The sequence below is a fragment of the Rhinatrema bivittatum genome, chromosome 5 (genome assembly GCF_901001135.1).
Source record: "Rhinatrema bivittatum chromosome 5, aRhiBiv1.1, whole genome shotgun sequence".
NCBI lineage: Eukaryota > Metazoa > Chordata > Amphibia > Gymnophiona > Rhinatrematidae > Rhinatrema > Rhinatrema bivittatum.
In genome coordinates, this window is record NC_042619.1 from 324,881,020 (window position 1) to 324,893,934 (window position 12,915).

Here is a 12,915-nt window from a genome sequence, read left to right on the forward strand (position 1 = left end):
CCTCAATTTTTCTCCCAGCCCGAGCTAGCAACAGCACCCCTCCCTCTCCTGCCTATTTCTTGTCCTACTGGCTAGCAATAGCCCCTTTCTCCCGCCTTTATTGCCCTACCAAGCAGCAGCCCCCTCTTTCCCTGGACTCCCTATTCAGCAACCAGTTTTCTTTCTCTACCCCACCCCAGCAACAGCCCCCCTCACTTTCCCTTACCCCTTGATCTCACGAGCCCACTCTCTCCTCCTGCCTAGCAAAAGCCCTCTCATTTTCCTCCCTATCTTGCCAACATACAACATAAAGTTTTAAAATCAATTATACCCCAATCTTTCCCAAAAAAGAAAAACTGAAGTCTCGGACACAATCTTCTCCAGCATGTGCCCGGCATGCTGCAACCTGCAGTACCTGTGCACTAGTTCCTAAGAATGCACATAATGTCAAATAGTGTGTCTTGTTGAAATTAGTGCACTTTATTTTATATATTGGGGCTGACATATTAAGACCCGTGCTGAAATTGGCGCTATTTTCTGCCCATATGTTTTCAGCATGCATGGCAAAAGCAGGCACTTCCACAGGATGTAATAAGGGGATGGCATTCACATGTGATATGTGTAAAGCCCCCCCCGCAGAATAGCTAATACACGTGCCAATACCTGCATTAACCCCAATGCAGAAAGCCGCAGAAAAGCGCACTAAAATAGGAAGTAATGGAAAAATGTTGCAGATTCATTACAAATTATTTTAGGTTACTATTGTTTGAAAATAAATTGTTTCAGCTCCTACCACTTTGGTCCTTTTACTCCTTTGTGTGCATTAGTGTGGTTGTGTGTCCATGAAGCCTTTTCCTTGCCAAGTGCTAGGAGCTGCTCGGCATGGACCAGCCCCACTGGGAGAGAGCTGGAGCAGAGATGGACAAACCAGTGATCTCTGGGGGCTACAGACAAGAACCAATACCACTTAGAGCCATAGCATCGCTGGGACTGGAACTGGGACAGAAAGCTGCCAAAGCAATAAGAGCAATTGCTGTCAGCAAGCCCTGGCACCTCCAGACAGGCAATTTCACGTAATTCCTGCTCTGATCCAGGCATTAAAAAACCCGCTTTATAAAATTCACACTAACCGTTCTTCCTGATAGTGTGGCTCCCTGCATAGCCGATGAATGGATAATTGTCTCCTTTACATACCGCTCAGCCTCTTGTAGGGTCAGGGGTGGGTCCTAGCTCCTCGGCGTGCCCTGATTGATGGAACTACTTAAGGAAGTCCCTGCCTGCACTTCTTTGCCATGGCAATCGGGTCAGCATTGTATGCTAGATTGTCACTGCGTACTAAGCCTTGTTCCAGTCTTGTTCCAGTCTTGTTCCAGTCTCGTTCCAGCCTTGTTCCAGTCTTGTCCCAGCCTTGTTCCAGGATCCTACTGTTCCAGCCTTGTTCCAGCATCCTTCTGTTCCTGCGTCTGTCCATCCATCTCCCCAGGTAGTACCCTCGGACTGTCTCTTTGGTACTGACCTCGGCCTGTTCCTCGACCTTCCTGTCTGCTGCCTGCATCCTGACCTCTGCCTGCCTCGTGACTTCATCTGACCTCCGGAACCTGACTACTCCTCGCACTGACCCTCGGATTCTGACCCCTGCCTGATTGACTACGTCTCCTGATTCTGGCTCTGTCCCTTGTCTTGTCATCGCCTACGCTGTTCTGGTCTTCCTTGCTCCATCAGAACCTCAGTCTCAAGTCCGACCGCGTTCCCTTGCTGTCAGTGGGCACGCCTGTCTACCACCTCTCCAGGAGACCCTGCGAGGCCCATCTAAGTCCAAGCAGCCTGGATCCCTACGGGCTCCACCCGGGGGGACCGCGGGCTTCCAGTGGTGAAGCTTATCCTAGCCTCTGTCTCCTCCAGTGCTCTGCCCCCTGGGGGCATGTGCTTCCTGGTCCCTACCAGGGAGCCATTCTCCACTGCTCCAGGACAAGGGTCCACCCCCGAGCAGAACAGCCCTGTTGTGTATTGTTTCGAATTAGTACAAAATAATTCTTAACAATGCTCACTCTTATAAATAGTGCACACTAGTTAGAAACAGTACATATTTACAAAAATAAAAACAGTTCAAAAAAATTAAAAAAAAACAAACTAAATTAACATAGTAAAAATGAAACAAAATGAAAATGAAACAAAAATGATTACCATCCACACCCTTATCTCTTAACCATCTGTAAGAAGAGGAGAAAATCAAAATGGGGATGTTCAAGCACGAGACTTACCCTTCGAAAGCCTGGATCTAATGACTTTTTAGTGGGATCAAGGGAAGATGTCTACATGTGCCACCTGTTTTCATGTCCTGTGTCTTGCCCTGGACAGAGAATCTGTTTTGTGCCTTTATTTTATTTATTCATTTTTCTTAGGAAGCAACAGGTATTATTTTATGGCCAGAGAATATGGATATTTCCTGATGTATTCAAGGTTACCCAGGCATGAAGAAAGAAATTCCTTGAAATGTGCCTGGAGGTTGCTTGCTGGGGGCAAAAATGTTTATCAGATTTCCTTGTAAATGTATCTTAATTCTGGGTGATGTACATTACAATTTCTTTCAGCCTTCACAGTTGTGTTTTTTGTTAAATTTTAAGGGTCAGAGAGAGGCAAGGTCTGTTAGTGATGTTAACTGATGATTGGGAAACTCAGTTGATGCAGATCATCCACTTAGCTAATATTATCACAGGAATTTATCCTCCATTTTGTTTAGTTTTTCTTTTTACAGTTTTCTTAGTAAATTGTTCCTCATTTCTTTTTTGATTCCCCTCCCTTTGAGGTCTAATGTGGTTTATGGTATGCATATTTTTGTTTTGAATTTTTAATTTTCATAATTGTATAGTTGGTATATGTTCATATATAATTTTACTGGTATCAAGTTTGTCTTGATTTATGTATATTTTGAAATACAAAGACATTTTTTAAAAATATTCATTCTAATGTTTTGGTCCTGAACTAAATTTAGCAGAGGAGCTTACTTACAAATGAATTACAACTTAAAATATGTTACGTGTGACGTCTGTGGCAGACCCGCGGCGTGGCCCCCTCACCTTCTTATACAGACTGCAGCTCCCTGGTTCCTCCTCGCTAGCAGCAGTGGGCCGCCAGCTCTAATCTTGGGCCGCCCCCGGTGCCTCTGGCTCTGCCTTGGACCCCAGCACTGCAGCTCAAGATACCATTGCTCATTGGGCCTCACGCGTGGTCCGCAGAGAGACGCCACTACCCATGCCGTGCCTCTCCATAGGCGCACACGCGCGCGCATCTCTGATCCTTATAAAGGGCCCGTGGCAGGAACCTGGCAACGGCCCCGGATAATGACATCAAACTCTTCAGTATATTTAAGCTCAGGCCTCGCTCCATAGCATTGCCTTTGCAACAGGTCTCCTCGCTACTCGAGTACTCGTTGCTGCTAGAGAATCCTCTCTACTCCTCGTTCCTGACCTCCGTTGTTCCCTGTTCCTGTCTTCTTCGTTCCTGCCCTGCCTATGTGTTGGACTGACTCTACGGCTATCGACTTTGCTTTGTTTGACTACACTTCAGCCTATCTCCAGACCCAGACCTCTGCTACGCCTGACTACGCTACAACCTATCCCCTTCTCCATGATCAGACCATTGCCTTGATTGACTAGGCTACTGACTTTCTCCGTGATCAGATCATTGCCTTGATTGACTATGCTATTGACTTTTCCGTGATCAGACCATTGCCTTGATTGACTAATGTTATTGACTTTCTCCGAGATCAGAACTCAGCATTGCTTGCCACGACCTCCGGTTTGCCACCAGCCCTGATCCAAGCCTGTCACTGATGCCTCCACTAGCCTACTCCCTGGATGTGGACTTAATAGGCTTCGGCCTACCTTTGCTCGAGCGCCCTCAGCTAATCACTGTTCCATTAGCGCCCGAGTTCCAGAACTGTACCCAGTCCAGGATAAGACTATGCCACCTATTGTCTGCTGTTTCTGGGCTGAACCAACCTTTCTTGTTAACCAACCTCGAGGCCCACCTAAGTCCTGCCAGTCATGGCACCCAAAGGCTCAACCTGCGGGGAATGAGGGCTGGTATAGGTGAAGCTCCAGCAGCCTCTTTCTTCAGCTCACTCCACCGGCCGACGGTGGGGACCCATAGGTCCTCACCTAAGGGTTGCATCAACCCTACCTCCATCCAAGGGTCCACCTACGACGCAACAGGTTGCAAAGGCCATGGACTTGGTGGAGACGCATGCCTTCCAGGCCATCCCAGGCCTGGTGTCCAAGGTACAAGAACAGCAGCAGTTTCTTGAGGCATTGGCCTCCTCTATGGATCGTTTTCACACCCAGCTTGATGCCCTCACTAATAATCCAGTTCCTCTTCCGGCTCCTCCTCATCCACAGCCACCTCCATCAATGCCTCGAGCCTTGTTGGCACTCCCAGCGCCCCCGCGCTCCAGTGGTGACTCCAGACTCTGCCGGGAGTTTATTAACCGATGTTATATGCAATTCTCTCTGCAGCCCTCCATCTTTCAGGATGAATTGACTAAGGTCACCTTCATCTTATCCTGCCTTGAGGGGAAGGCACTGGCTTGGTCTTCCCCCCTGTGGGAACGCTTGGATTCCTTGTTGAAAGAACTGACTCATTTTGTGGCTGTGTTTTGACATCGAGTTTCGGACTTGGAAACTGAGCTCGCTTGGCAGGAAGACTGCCTCCGAGCTATATACCTGGATGGACTCTCCTCACAGCTGAAAGATGAGTTGGCTGCATGGGAACTCCCTTCCTCTCTTGAGGACCTTATAGACATGGCAGGCCAAATTGACCTTCGTCTCCAAGAGCGTCATTGGGAGAGACGGATGCCCAAGAAGCCTTTGCGGATTCGCTCCCATTCACCACCCATTACCAACCCTGCTTTCAGCAGTGATACTAAGGTGGTCAAGATGGAAGAGCCTATGCAGTTGGGTCGTGGGCGGATGATACTGGAAGAGCACCTCCGGCGGAGACAAACTGGTCTGTGTCTGTATTGCGGAGCACCTGGCCACCATCTACAGACTTGCCCTATCCGTCCGGGAAACTCCTTGGCCTGAGTTCAGTAGAGGTCCTGAACTTGGGCGCAACCTCTCCGGCCCCTCAGTTATCGGTACCCTTTACCCTAATCTGGGATTCCCGGTCCTTTCCGGTTCTTGCTCTGGTAGATTCCGGAGCAGGAGTTAATTTCATTCACAAGTACCTTGTTCAGCTTTTGGGCATAAAGACCCGCTTGCTTGAAAGCTCTCTATGTATTGCTTCTATCTACATAGAGACATTACCCGGCCAAATTTCCCTGATTACGGAACCTGTCCTGTTGTGCACTGGCGCCTTACACACCAAGGAACTCAAATTGCTAATGTTGGAGAAATCCAACCATCCCGTAGTCCTTGGACTCCCTTGACTACAGAAGCATTCTCCCCAATTCAACTGGGGTTCATTGCAGCTGGTGGAGTGGGGTCCCGCCTGCCACCAGTCCTGTCTTCAGAAAGTGATACCGCCATCCGTGGTTCCTCTGGCTACTACGTCCTCAGGCATACCTGCTCCCTATGCAGCCTTTGAGGATGTCTTCTCCAAGCAAAAGGCCAATCTCCTTCCGCCTCTTCGAAGGTTCGATTGTCCAATCGATCTCCTTCCAGTAACCACGCCTCCTCGAGGATGAACCTACCCTCAGTCTCTGCCCGAGATGAAGGCAATGATGGAATATATCCAAGAAAATCTCCCGCTGGGGTGGGATTCTTTTTTGTGACCAAGAAAGATGGGTCACTTAGGCCTTTTATTGACTACCACGGCCTAAACACCATCACCAGTAAGGATAAATATCCCTTGCCATTAATTTCCGAATTATTTGATCGCCTCCAGTGTGTCTCCGTATTTACAAAACTGGATCTACGTGGAGCGTATAACCTGGTAAGAATCTGTCTCGACAATGTTTGAAAAACTGCCTTTAACACCCAGGACAGGCACAACGAACAGGTGGTGATACCCTTTGGCCTCTGTAACATGCAGCAGTATTCCAACGAATGATGAACGAAATCTTCAGAGATCTACTGTACACCAAAGTTGTGGCTTACCTGGACTATATCCTCATCTTTTCCAAAGACCTTGATACCTATCGCGCTGACGTCCAAACTGTTCTTCAGCGCCTTCGTGAGAACCATCTGTTTGCGAAATAGGACAAATGCTTGTTTGAGAAAATCCAGCTTACCTTTCCTGGGTTATATCATCTCCCAGCAAAGGTTCTCCATGGATCCAGCTAAACTAAAGGGAATCCGGGATTGGCTACAGCCGGTAGGCCTCAAGGCCCTCTAGCGCTTTTTGGGATTCCTCAACTACTACCGTCATTTCATCCCACATTATTCTACCCTGGCTGCTCCATTGACGGCCTTGACTCGTAAAGGTCAAGACACATGGAATTGGCCTCCTGAAGCCATTACAGCCTTCCATTGTCTGAAGGAAGTCTTCCAGAAAGGGTAATTGCCAGGTTCTTGTGGCCTGGTTTTGGCCTCTGTTGGAAACAGGATGCTGGGCTTGATGGACCCTTGGTCTGACCCAGCATGGCAATTTCTTATGTTCTTATGTTCTTATGTCCTGTCTGCACCATCCTGACCTAAATCATCCCTTCCTAGTGGAAGGTGATGCCTCTGCCATTGGGGCTGGGGCAGTCCTGAGTCAACGCACCACTTCTGGTACCATAGTTCCCTGCTCTTTTTATTCCCGTAAATTTTCTTCTGCAGAGCAAAATTACAGCAGCGGGGATTGTGAGCTGCTCGCCATAAAACCTGCTCTTGAAGAATGGCGCCTGTGGCTAGAGAGCGCACAACACAAATTCATTGTGTTCACTGATCATAAGAATCTGGAACATTTGAGTCAAGTACAATGTCTCAACGCCCGTCAAGCTTGATGGGCCTTCTTTTTCTCCAGATTTGATTTTAAACTTCGCTATCTCCCAGCCGACCAAAATCTCCGGGAAGATGCCCTATCATGATCCTTCGAGCCTGAAGACACTCCGGAAGAACCTACTCATATAATAGACCCAGCCTGTATTTGTTTATCTGCCAGTCATCCAGTTCCTGCTGGAAATATGGTCGTGCCCCGACGACTCCGAGAAAGAATTCTCTGCTGGGCACATGATTCCAAATTCACTGGTCACCCAGGACAAGCATGAACGTTGGCACTGCTCCAGTGGTTCTTCTGGTGGCCCACCATGGTCTCCGACATGAAAGCATACGTCGAATCCTGTAACATCTGTGCACAGCAAAAACCCCCGGTCGGTCGACCTTGGGGTCTTCTTCAACCACTTCCAGCACCCGAAGAACCATGGACTCACTTGTCTATGGATTTCATCGTGGATTTGCCACCTTCAAAGAGTCACAATGTAATATGGGTAACCATAGACTGCTTTTCAAAAATGGCCCATTTCTTCCCTCTACCGGGCCTACCATCTGCTAGCATGTTTATTCTTCCACCATATCTTTAGACTGCATGGCCTACCCAAGGACATTGTTTCAGACAGAGGTCCTCAATTTGTTGCCAGGTACTGGCGTGCCCTCTGCCGAAAATTCGGTATTAACATCAGCTTAACAACCGCCTATCATCCCCAAGCCGACGGGCAAGCTGAGCGAATGAAGTGCTCCTTGAAGGCCTTTCTGCGCACTTACATCAATGACCGACAGGACAATTGGTTTGACCTCCTATCCTGGGCAGAGTTTTCTCACAACACTCATATTGCCACTGCTACTGGAACATCACCATTCTCAGTTGTCTATGGGAAACAACCATGACCACTATTGCCCATACCTCTATCAGTGCCGTACCCTGCAGCACAGGCTACTGCGGATGCCCTTAAGATGTTATGGGAGCAGACAAATCTCCGCTTGCGTCAGGGGCCAAGAGAACTGCTGACAGTCAATGTCGCTCAGCTCCTGAATTCCTCCCTGGCCAAAAAGTCTGGTTACATATTTGGTATATCCGACTTTGAATACTGTCCCAGAGATTCACCCCTAGATATATTGGTCCTTTCTCTGTTACCCGACACATTGGACCCATTACATACTAGCTTCGGCTGCCTCCTTTGCTGGGAATACATAATACATTTCATGTATCACTCTTAAAACCTGTGATTCTATCTTGGCCTGCCTGGAAAGCCCCTGAGCCACCTCCATTGGTGGCGGAAACCAATACGATGTACAAGGTACACAGTCCTAGCCATCCGCCGTAGGGGCCACTGGTGAGAATACCTCCTTTTCTGGGAGGGTTACGGACCCGAAGCGAATTCGTGGGAACCAGGTCAGAACATCCTGGACAAAACTCCTGAATTACCATCGTGCCCATCCGGGCAAATCCCTACCTCCAAGAGGGGGGCGTAAAGGGGGGGTACTGTTATGCGTGCCATCAGAGGCAGGCCCGTAGCGCTGCCCCCTCACCTTCTCACTCAGACTCCAGCTCCTGGTTCCTCCTCGCTAGTGGCGGTCGGCCAGCAGCTCCGACCTCGGGTCGCCCCCAGTGCCTCTGGCTCTGCCTTGGTCCCCAGCACTGCAGCTCAAGATGCCATTGCTCGTTGGGCCTCTCTGCATGGTCCACAGAGAGACACCACTACCCATGCCACACCCCTCCCTAGGCGTGCGCTCATCTCTGATCCTTATGAAGGGCCCACGGCGGGAACCTGGCCGCAGCCCCGGTTGACGACATCACTCTTCAGTGTATTTAAGCTCAAGCCTCGCTCCATAGCGTTGCCTTTGCAACAGGTCTCCTCACTACTTTATTCATTGCTGCTAGAGAATCCTTTCTACTTTTCATTCCTGACCTCGTTTGTTCCCGGTTCCTGTCTTCTTCGTTACTGCCCTGACTATGTGTTGGACTGACTCTACGGATATCGACTTTGTTTTGTTTGACTACGCTTCAGCCTATCTCCAGACCCAGACCTCTGCTACGCCTGACTATGCTACAGCTTATCTCCAGACCCAGACGTTTGCTATGCCTGACTACGCTATTGACTTCTCCGTGATCAAACCATTGCCTTGATTGACTAACGTTATTGACTTTCTCTGAGATCAGAACTCAGCATTGCTTGCCACGACCTCCGCTTTGCCGCTGGTCCTGATCCAAGCCTGTCATTGACGCCTCCACTAGCCTAATCCCTAGATGAGGACTTAATAAGCTTCGGCCTACCTTTGCTCGAGCGCCCTCAGCTAATCTCTTTTCCATTGGCGCCCAAGTTCCAATACCGTACCCAGTCCAGGATAGGACTACGCCACCTATCATCTGCTGTATCTGGGCTGAACCAACCTTTCTTGTTAACCAACCTCGGGGCCCACCTAAGTCCTGCTGGCCCTGGCACCCAAAGGTTCAACCCGCGGGGAATGAGAGCTGGTATAGGTAAAGCTCCAGCGGCCTCTATCTTCAGCTCACTCCACCTGCCGACGGTGGGGACCCATAGCTCCTTACCTACGGGTTGTGTCAACCCCACCTCGGCCCAAGGGTCCACCTCCGACGCAACAAAATATGCAAGATATTTTTTGAATATATGTAGCTTTGCTTTACTGTGTTAATCAGCATTTGTCTTGCATGCAAAGTCAGTAAGCACGGTACAAAGACAACTGGAGGTAATCATTTTTTTCCCCAACAGAGATAAAAGTACAGCATCTTATGTGGGAAGGAGATATAATTCTTCACTAAGAGCTCCCTCACCCTCCTTCATTTACATCTAAGAATAACTGCAAGGTAATGTCAAATCTCCCAGGTATAGTCAATGCTTTTTTTTTTTTTTTTTAACTACTGCTATAATGTTATTTGCACAGTTATGTGATCAGTTTTACACTGTCTGTACTCAGGAGAATGTATTTTTCCTCATTCCTGGATTTTATTTGCCTTACAACTATTTCTGTTGTCTCAATATCCATCCTTTTAGAAATATCATGGGTCTTTGGTACCGCTAGTGAACTTTTCTTCACATTTCTTTGGAGACTTCAGAAGAACAAAGCAAATTTCAATAGAACAAAAACACAACTCTTTTTTTTGTACAGAGAGATAACACTTCAAGCTTTTGGGACAATATATCTTAGCAGAGAACTCACTGGATGAATCCATACAATACAACTGATGAACACGTAGAACAAATTTTGTTCTTTGTTGTTTATTTTTAAATAACCCATTTGGAAGGAGAAGTGACAACCGTGCAAAAAGTTGGTTTATCCCAGTGTTTCTCAAACTGGTTCTGGGGTAACCCCTAGCCAGTCTGGTTTTAAAGAGATCCACAATGATTCCAATGCATGCAAATCTATCTCATGCATATTCAGTGTAGATAGCCTAAAAGTCATAGTAGTTGATTGTCAAAGTAGCGCGCAGCTGTCCATGTGCGTGCAGCTCCCAGTGCATGCACATGGACGCGTCAATTTTATAACATGCGCTCATCAGCACACACATGTTATAAAATCGTATGACCATGCACACATGTGTGCCAGATTTTTAAATCCACGCACACATGTGCAGGCGGGTCACGCTGGGGGGGAAGAATTTTGAGTAATACACACAGTGACGCAATCAGGTCTCCCCCAGTTCCCTCCCAGTCCACTCCAATTAAGGAGCGGACTGGGAGGGAACTTCCCTATCCCCCCTGCCTAACCTTCCTTCCCTTTCCTCTCTCCACCCCAACCCCTAACCCCACCTAGCTACCTGAACATTTTTTATTTTTCTACTTAGTGTTCCTCCTAAGCAGAAGTAGCTTCCGCGTGTCGGCCGGCTGCCAGCACGCACTTCCCTGAGACAGTAGCATCCTGGCTGGCCTACATCCCACCCCTTATACACAAAGTGGACTCTCCACGAAAGCTCATGTCTCAATAAATTGGTTAGTCTATTAGGTGCTACCCAGCTCCTGTCATTTTATAGAAGCTTAAAGATCAGCAATAATCTTGAAAGTGCTGATTAACTCTCAAAAGATTTCTTTGGGACATTGTTACCTTTAGGCATAAATATTAGGGATGTGAATTAGAACCGGAATCGGTTCTGATTCCGGTTCTGATTCACATCGTGAATTTTCCTTCGTGCAGTCTGATCGGGGTTTTTTTTTATCTGCTGCACCCGAGCCGATAAAAAAAAAAACACACCCCGACCCTTTAAAACTGCTCCCTTAGCTTCCCCCACCCTCCCGACCCCCCTCCCCCAAAACATTTTAAAATTACCTGGTGGTCCAGTGGGTGTCCCGGGAGTGATCTCCCACTCTTGGGCCATCGGCTGCCACTAATAAAAATGGCGCCGATGGCCCTTTGCCCTTACAATGTGACAGGGTATCCATGCCATTGGCCGGCCCCTGTCACATGGTAGGAGCACTGGATGCCCCGTGCCATTTTTAAATATGGCGCTGGCCATCCATTACTCCTACCATGTGACAGGGGCCTCCCGAGGGAGGCGTTATGATTCCAGAAATTGAGCTAAGTACGGAATTATCAGCTTCACCAATATCACTCAGCCCGGGAACACCAGCTACTCCTTCTCCTTCTCTCCAAATATTAGCACAAGGAACTGATTTTATTGTGGAAAAAGTATTACCTGATACAAGCGAAATAAAAAAAAATATCTTCCTTGATGTTAAATGAGAAAGAAGACAACAAAGATAAATATTTAGAACTGCTTCCTAAGAAAAAATTGGAAGAGCCCCTTAAGATTCAAATGGAGATTTTGGATAAGGAGCGGACAGTATTGGCGAATATTGCCCCCATGAAGAAACTTGAGAAACCATCCATAATAACTTTGGATTCAGTTTGGGCTGCGATTGTAACTTTAGAGAAAGCTATCTCAAAATTAACCAATGTTACATTGGAAATGAATAATAGAGTGTTGAAAACAGAAGAAAACTTGGTTAAACAAAAATCGCAATTGGTGGAATTGGAAAAAAAAATTTCCCAAGTACAGAAAGTACAAACAAATATAATACAAGAGGAGTTGTTACATGCTAGAAATCTAGAAAGACTAGTGAATGAAAATAGGTACTTAAGTTTAAGAGTAATTAATTTTCCTTTATTAAGATTTTCAAATTTACAAGATCACGTTAAGAAATATTTAAAGGAAATATTAAAGATTCCAACAGAGGCTCTTCCTACCATTGCTAAGATTTACTATATAGTATCTACCTCTGTAAATGAGGAAGAAACATCAGGTTTAAATGTTTCAGAATTCTTAGTCTTCAGCTGATCCTATTGTTGAAAAGAAAGGAACAGTTCTAGTTAAATTTGTTTTCCCTTCTGATAGGGTCACAGTTATGAGGTTATTCTTGCAAAATAGATCAATGTGACTACCAAATATGGATTTATCCAGATATCGCAAAAACAACTCAGCGTAGAAGGAAGGAATTTCTAGCCCTGAAGAATCTAAAAGAGCAAGTAGATGCACAAATCCTTGTACAATATCCTGCTAAATGTATAATGTGATTTGAAAATCAGAGATACATATATTACAATCCAGGAGATTTAAAAAGATTCTTAGAATCAAAAAAACTAATTGGAGGCAATATAAGCCAACCTAATAGCTGTTAGAACAGATAAAGGTGTGTGAAACTTTCACTTATTAACAGACCTATTTCCTTATATAGCTCAAATTAAGAAGTATACTGTAAAATTACATAGTAACAAATTATTTCCATTGTTTAGAATGTTTATGGTATTAATTACTATTTCCTGTTATACAACTGTTTAGAATTGTATTTGTTAATGATGAATATCATATTTGTATTGACAGTTTTTTGTCATAGTTATTTGAAAAATTAATAAAGTATAAATTAAAAAAAAAGATCAGCAATAAATAATGCATCAACGTATAAAAATTTAAATTAATTTTCAGTATTCTGTTAAGAAAAGCATGCCCCTATATTACAAGCCAATACATATTTTCCTATAACATTGCATCTGTTTTCCACAGTAA

The 12,915-nt window shown here is 46.2% G+C and overlaps 1 protein-coding gene across 2 annotated transcripts in view; it reads left to right on the forward strand.

The window, feature by feature from the left end:
• PUDP (pseudouridine 5'-phosphatase) overlaps nt 1-12,915 on the forward strand; it is a 789,960-nt gene that overhangs the window by 77,334 nt on the left and 699,711 nt on the right. For both annotated transcript variants that reach the window (XM_029604431.1, XM_029604429.1), the window contains exon 3: nt 9,629-9,723. The gene's annotated coding sequence lies outside the window, so the exon portion shown is untranslated. The remainder of the gene's footprint in view (nt 1-9,628; nt 9,724-12,915) is intronic.